Source organism: Cynocephalus volans, chromosome 1 (assembly GCF_027409185.1).
Source record: "Cynocephalus volans isolate mCynVol1 chromosome 1, mCynVol1.pri, whole genome shotgun sequence".
Classification (NCBI taxonomy): Eukaryota; Metazoa; Chordata; class Mammalia; order Dermoptera; family Cynocephalidae; genus Cynocephalus; species Cynocephalus volans.
The window spans coordinates 126,357,085-126,365,311 of NC_084460.1; the positions used below are offsets into that span (position 1 = coordinate 126,357,085).

At 37.6% G+C, this 8,227-nt stretch overlaps 1 pseudogene; it reads left to right on the top strand.

The window, feature by feature from the left end:
* The window catches only part of LOC134388000 (uncharacterized), a 131,774-nt pseudogene extending 123,835 nt beyond the window's left edge, over positions 1 to 7,939 (top strand).
* Positions 7,940 to 8,227: the final 288 nt, after the last annotated feature.

The following is an 8,227-nucleotide window of genomic DNA, read 5'->3' on the forward strand; positions in this document are numbered from 1 at the left end:
AGGGAAGAAAATAGAAATATCATAATTATTATATGAGAAATAACTGTTGTTAGGATTTAGATTTACTTCCTTTCTGACCCACACATACATGCACACACACACACACACAAACACACACAAACACACAAATGGGATCATGCTGCATGTGGGATTTTCCTACTGTATATAGACATACTAGAATGTATATAAATTTCTTACATTTTGGCAATTAAGTTATTTTTAAAAAATCTGTTAGATCTAGCAATAAGATGAATATGTTTTTACTTTTTTTTGTTTTTGAAAATTTGTTCAGACCACATTCCTTGACTTGAAACAGTTGGGTCAAAGGATAATAACAACTTTAAAGCTCTGTCACATTTAGAACAGTAGTAGGATGAGCACACGGATTTTATCACATCCTGGCCAGCAAAAGGTTTTGTTTTGTTTTCAAATCTTTGACAGAGGCTTCCTTTGAAGGCAGAGGATATCAATTCCCTACCCACCCTCTACTGCTCTCCCCCACCCTTGATGCTGAAGTTAATTTTTTTTAAGGTAAAAGAAAAAAGAGCCTTTAAAGAAAGCCAGAATTAGATAGAAGATAACTCTATAAAGAATATGTGCTAGAATAGGATTGAAGAGAAGTGGATGATGAAACTCAAGGGAGGTTTGTTTTTTCAGTACCTTAAATTATTCAAAAGTGTCAAATGTCAATAAAGAAAGGGAGCTATCAAGACTTCTTGATCTTGTTGTGTTGTGGGGGAGAGGGGGTGAGTACAGATAACTTTGGTCTGGAAAAGGAGTGTGGCCTCAAATCCATTTTGAAAATGGGTGAGATATAAACCACAAAAGATATCAATTAGTAATTATGCTTGTATTTTATCAGCACCGCACTCTCCCGAGTGAGCCACAGGCCGGCCCTATGCTTGTATTTTATATAAACTTAGAATTCTCTGGCTAACCAGTATTTTCACTAGGTGGTCCAAATATTGGAAAATTTAACCATCACAATTTTTAGTAGCAGTGCAATTTTATTTAGGTATATAACACTATTCAGATTTATGTCTTTTTTATTTTTATTTTACAATTTTTGCTTATAAGTCTAATATCAAGGGGGTGCTATTTTTTTTCTGGAATTGGCTGAGTTTTTCGTGTATTAATGATAGATTATTTTATTTATATAGTCTTGTTTGGGAAACAGTTTTCCAAGACTTTGATGTAACACACACACACACACACACACACACACACGCTATTTCAAAACTGCTAAGCATGATAGAACTAGGATTACTGATGTGGGTCCCTTCTCACTTTTTAAAATTGTTCTCAATCACCCTTGTTTTGTCTGTAGAATTTGATTATAATTTTTATTTTATATTTATACTATCTAATGTTATAATCATGTCTCGTTGGATTATCATGTGGTTCTGCGTCTTCAGACTAAATATGCCTTCAGAAAGCCTCTGCCTTATTTCAGCTGCCTTAAGACCAAGGTAGTAAGCCATTCAGAGGTGAGATGTCAAGCTGCTGATCACTGTTCTTTCTGTCTCGTGGTAAGGGCATGGCAGCTGTTTGGAGCAGGGACAATGCGAAGTGAGGCTCCCTACCCTGTTAAAAAATATCCCCTCTTATATTCCACTTATGACAGATTCATTTAAGTTAGTGGTTCTCAATCATGTTCAATTGGCAAAATTCCTGGAGAAAGTAGTGTTCTGCAAAAAACTCCATGAAATATTGATATACTTAATTCCATTTACAAACTAAGAACATTTAACCAGCAGAAAATATCACTGTATCATATATTGCAACATAAAATCACTTCCATAATCACATCAGTCAAGGAACTAAGGATGATTCCAAGTTTTTCTGTTAACATTAATATAATACTTAATAATTTGTCTTGTCATTTGCTAAGATTCACCAATAGCAAAACTATAGCAGTCATAAGGTTTAAGAGAATTTTGGTTTTCCTAAAAATTTTACAAAATTTTAGATAGAGAAAATTCTATTCATTGAAATGTCTTTTGACTGGATATATGCAACTATGATTATTTGATTGCAGCAACGTAATACCTCACTTTAGCATTGCTTGAGAACTATCAATTTGTTATATTAACCTCCTCTTTTAAAATGCAAACATCCCCTTAGAAGTTAAGCTGGGCCCCAGTAACATTTCAGTGTGAATTACTTTAATCAGATAATCACCTAATGTCTAGCCAATATCAGTTGTTCTGTTATCTATTTACTTTTCTTTAGTCTATAATTGTGGTTTTAAGTTCTGGTCTCTCCTTTTGAAAGTTCAACTGTTATGATTGGTGTATCTTTCTTTTTATGTTTGCTTATTATTTATTTTTAAAATTTTATTGAAACATGGTTAATTGTACATATCTGTGGGGTACAGAGTTAAATATCAGTACCTGTGTGCAATATGTGATGCTTAAATCAAGATAATTAGAATATTCAGCATTATACAATGTAACCATTTTTCGTGGCCCTTTACCAATTGCTCCCTTTCCCCTTCCCACACCCCGTTTCCCACCTCTGGTGTCCTCAGTTCTGTTCTCTCCTTTTGAGAGTTCAACGTATTATTGTTATTGTTGTATCTTTATTTCTTTTTTTATTTATTTGTTTATTTTTTAGCACCCACATATGAGTAGGATATGTGGTATTTCTCTCTCTGTGCCTGGCTTATTTCACTTAAGTTAATTTTCTCTAAGTTCACCATATTGCTGTGAATGGCCGAATTTCATTCTTGTTTATGGCAGAGTAGTATTCTACTGTGTAAGTATACCACATTTTCCTTATCCAGTTGTCTGATGATGGACATTTAAGCTGGTTCCAGAATGGCTGTTGTAAATAGAGCTACAATAAACATGGGAGTGCAGGTATCCCTATGACATGATTATTTCCATTCCTTTGGGTGTATACCCAGCCGTGGAATTGTTGGATCGTATGGCAGTTTTATCTCTAGTTGTCTGAGGAACCTCCGTACTGTTTTCCATAATGATTGCACTAATTTACAGTCCCACTAACAGTGTAGGAGTGTCCCCCATTCTCCACATCCTTGCCAGCATTTGTTATCCTGTCTTTTTGATATGGCCCATCTAACTAGGGTGAGAGGGTATCTCAGTGTGGTTTTGATTAGCATTTCCCTGATGCTGAATGACGTTGAGCATCTTTTTATGTATCTGTTGGCCATTTTTATATATTCATATGAGCAAAGTCTACTCAGCTCCTTTGCCCATTTTTAAATTGGGCTATTTGTTTCTTTACTGATAAGTTGTTTGAGTTCCTTGTATATTCTGGATATTAATCCTTTGTTGAATACATAGTTTGCAAATATTTTCTTCCACTCTGTTAATTGTGGGGTTTTTTTGTTTGTTTGTTTTTTGCTGTGCATAAGCTTTTTAGTTTGATAAAAGCCTATTTATTTTTCCTTTTGTTGCCTGTGATTTGGGGGTCATATTCATAAAGTCTTTGCCCAGTCCTACTTCCTGAAGTGTATCACCTATGTTTTCTTTCAGGAGTTTTATAGTTTAAGGTCTCATATTTAAGTCTTTAATCCATTTTGAGTTGATTTCAGTATACGGCAAGAGGTATGGGTCTAGTTTCATTCTTCTACATATGGATGTTCAATTTTCCAAGCATCATTTATTGAAGAGGCTGTTTTTTCCCCAATGTAAGTTCTTCATGCCTCTGTTGAAGACCTGTTGGCTGTAAGTTTGTGGATTGATTTCTGGGCTCTCTATTCTGTTCCATTGGTCCAAGTGTCTGTTTTTATGCCAGTACCATGCTGTTTGGGTTACTATAGCTTTGTAGTGCAATTTGAAGTCAGGTAGTATTATGCCTCCAGCTTTATTTATTTTATTTTATTTTTTGCTCAGGATTGCTTTGGCTATTTGGGGTCTTTTATTGTTCCATATGAATGTTAGGATTGTTTTTCTATTTCTGTGAAGAATGTCATTGGTATCTTGATGGGGATTGCATTGAATCTGCAGATTGCTTTGGGTAGAATGGACATTTTCATGATGTTAATTACTCCCATCCAAGAGCATGGTATGTCTTTCCACCTTTTTTGTGTCCTGTTCAATTTCTTTCAGTAGTGATTTGTAGTTCTCCCTGTAGAGATCTCTTACTTCCTTGTTTAAACTGATTCCTAGGAATCATCTCACCCCAGTTAGATTGGCCATTGTTGAAAAGGTGAAGAACAACAAATGCTGGCAAGGATGCAGGGAAAGAGGAACTCTTCTACACTGCTTGTGGGACTGTAAATTGGTGCAGCCAATATGGAAAACAGCACAGAGGTTCCTCAAACAACTACAGATAGAACTACCATATGATCCAGCAATCCCACTACTGGGCATATATCCAAAGGAATGGAAATCATCATGTTGAAGGGATACTTGCACTCCTGTGTATACTGCAGCTCTGTTTACAATAGCAAAAATATGGAATGAAACTAAGTGTCCATTGGCAGACTACTGGATAAGGAAAATGTGGCATATATACACAATGGAATACTACTCAGCGATAAAAAAGAATGAAATTCTGCTATTTGCAGCAATGTGGATGAGTCTGTAGAAAATTGTGTGAAGTGAAATAAGCCAGACAAAGAAAGAGAAATACTGCATGTTCTCACTCATAGCTGGGTGCTAAGAAAGAAGGGGGGGGATGGAGAAAGAAAGAAAGGAAGGAAGGAAGGAAGGAAGGAAGGAAGAAAGAAAGAAAGAAAGAAAGAAAGAAAGAAAGAAAGAAAGAAAGAAAGAAAGAAAGAAAGGGAGAGAAAGAAAGAAGGAAAGACAAGACCAAAATAGTATGTTGAGCTTTCAGAAGGAGTGAACAAACCTAACAATACTAAACATGGAGGGGAGGAAAGGTGAGGGTTTGGGGAGGGATAGGTTGGGTAAAGGGTAAAAAGAAAAATCACGATTTGTAAAAATGAATATGCTTATAATTAATAATAAAAATTAAAAAAATCAGTTCTTAGGTATTTCATTTTTTTGTTGACTATTGTAAATGGGCTAGATTTCTTGATTTCTTTTTCTGCTAGTTCATTGTTGGAGTATAAAAACACTGCTGATTTTTGCATGTTGATTTTGTATCTTGAAACTTTACTGAAATTATTTATAAGTTGTAAGAGATTTTTTTGTAGAGTCTGTAGGCTTTTCTATGTATAAGATTATGACATCTGCAAATAGGGACAATTTGACTTCATCTTTTCCAATCTGCATGCCCTTTATTTCTTTCTCTTGACTGATTGCTCTGGCTAGTACTTTCAACACTATAATACTATGTTAAATAGGAGTGATGAGAGTGGGCATCCTTGTCTTGTTCCTGTTTTTAAGGAACATCATCCCATTCAGGATGATATTGGTGGTGGGTTTTTCATATATGGTTTTTATTGTGTTGAGATATTTTCCTTCTATACCTAATTTGCTGAGAGTCTTTATCATGAAGGATGTTGAATTTTGTCAAATGTCTTTTCTGCATCTATTGAGATAATCATATGGTTTTTGTCCTTGATTTTGTTGATGTAGTATATCACATTTATTGACTTGCATATGTTGAACCATCCTTGCATCCCTGGGATGAATCCCACTTGATTGCGGTGTGTGTGTGTGTGTGTGTGTGTGTGTGTGTGTGTGTGTGCGTGTGTATACATGCACACACACACACACGCACACACATACACTGGGTGCTCCAGTGTTGGGTGCATTCATATTTATGATTATTATATCTTCTTGCTGGATAAATGCCTTTATCATTATATAGTAGCCTTCTTTGTCTTTTTTTAGTGGTTTTTTGTTTAAAGTCCATTTTATCCTATATAAGAATAGCTACTCCTGCTCGTTTTTGGTTTCCATTTGTGTTGTATATCTTTTTCCATCCTTTTACTCTTAGTCTGTTTGTGTCATTACAAGTGAGGTGAATTTTTTGAAGACAGCATATACTTGGGTCTAGCTTTTTAATCCAATCAATCAGTCTATGTCTTTCGAATGGGGAATTTAATCCATTTACATTTAGGATTTTTATGGAAAGGTGTTGTCTAACTCTTGGCAGTTTATTGATTTTCATTTGGATGCTTTAAATATCTTTTGTTTCTTTCTTTCCCTTTTATTGTTTGTCTTCAGTGTTTGCTGTTTTTTGGAGGTGGTAAGATACAGTTTCTTGCTCTTTCTTGATTGCCTTTTTGTTCTACCAGTGGTTTTTTTTTCTTGTGTATTTACGGTAGTGATTATCATTTTTTGGATTTCAGATGCAGGACTTCCTTGAGGATTTCTTGTAGGGCTGGTCTTGTGGTGGTTAACTCCTGTAGTTTTTGTTTGTCTGGGAAATACACTATTTCTCCCTCATTTCTGAAGGATAGCCTTGCTGGGTATAGTATTCTTGGCTGGCAGTTTTTTTTCTTTTTGTAGTTTGAATATATCATCCCATTCTCTTCTGGCCTGTGGAGTTTCTGCTGAGAAGTCTGCTGTTAGTCTGATGAGGACTCCCTTAGAGGTGACTTGATACTTTTCCTTTGCTGTTTTCAGGATTCTCCTTAAGATTTTTACTTGGAATTCCTTTTCAGTCACTTCAAGGGTTTCCTGCTCCATGGGGTCTAGTACTTCAGAGTTATTGTATTCCTTTGGTGGTCTCATATTTTCTTATTTTTTTCATATTTCTAGTATGTCTATGTTGATGTCTGATCATCTAGTAGAGCAGTTGTTTCTTCTATTACTCTATAGTGGGCTATAAGAAGATACTTCTGTAGATGTGTTTTATATTTACCATTGAGTAGGATGTTTTAGTATTGGTTCCAGGTAGACTCAGTAGTGTAGTCTATGTGTGGGTACTTTGGCATAGTCAATGTTGGAGTTGGAGTTGGAGTTGTGTGTGAGTGCCTCCATGGCCTAGGAACTGGGGCATTTAGTGATTCCTTGGTGAGGTTATTGACACTATGTTGGATCACTGAGGATGTGGGCAAGATCTTAAGTTCTTGGAAAAAGTGCCTCAGTTCCCTGTCCCTCTTTGGTTGGGGTGGATGACCCTAGGTGGGCTTGTTGGCACCCTGACTAATGTCACATGACCCTGATAGATGCACTGGAAATTTTTTTCCTTACTCTGGCTATTCTGAGTTTCTGCACTTCCCAGGGGTTCCATGTGTGTCTCTCCTTAGATCAAGGCAGTCGCATGGGCTGCCCATGTAGCTCACACTCTCAGGTGTGCTACTGTGGTGGGCAGTATAATTCTCCCAGATTTGCTACCATGTTGGGCAGCATGATTCTCCACTGGGTCATGGGTCTGTGCTCACTCAGCTCCTTCCCTGGACTCTGCTGGTGACCCTTCTTGTGTCAATGTAGTTGAGTGTTGGCAGTCCACCTTTATAGCAGCTCTGGCTGCTGTGGCTGCTGCTGTGGTAGCAGGCCTCTTTGCAGTGGCAGGGGCTATGGCAGTGGCTTTGGTGGGTTGCCCATGTGGGTTGCCAGCAGTGGTGGGCTGCTTGTATGATAATGTTGGCTGCCTGATGGCACTGGTTGTGGCAGTGACTGCAGCAGTGGCAGTTGCAGTGGCTGCCTGTTTGCTACAATGTCCACAGTGGTAGCCCACACAGCTACAGTGTCCCTGGTGGCAGCAGGTTACTTTGCAGTAGTGGCAGTAGTGTCAGTGGCTGCAGTTGCCTCCCTCACATCTGTGATGTCTGCAGAAGCACTGGGATTACTTCATGGTGGCAGCAATGGCCTTGGCAGCTGCAGCTGTAGCTGCTTCCCTCGTGTCTGTGGTGTCCTTGGTGGGAGCAGGGTTACCTTGGGGTGGCGGCAGTGGTGGTAGTGTGGACTCCAAAGTTGCAGTGAATGGGCCACCTGCAGGGTTGCTGTTCTGTAGGGAGCTGCTCTGTGATGGGTTCTGGGACTGGACAATGGCTCTGTTGGCTGCGGCAGCAGTGGTGGTGGGCCCATTTCAATATTCTTCTGTGGAATAAACGTGCCCTGGACACCTCTAGTCTACCATCTTCTTGAGAGTTTCCTTTATTTTTTATATTTTTAGCAGGTGGGAAGGGGAGAGTTAGTAAGAAATTGGTTAAGGGCCACTAAAAACATTACATTGTGTAATGATAAATATAGTAATTATCTTGATCTGAGGATCATGTATTGCACACAGGCATTGATATTCAACATTGTACTCCACAGATATGTACAATCAGTTATGTTTCAATTAAAAATAAACAAATAAATAATAAAATAAATATACAATTGTGGTTTTCAAACTT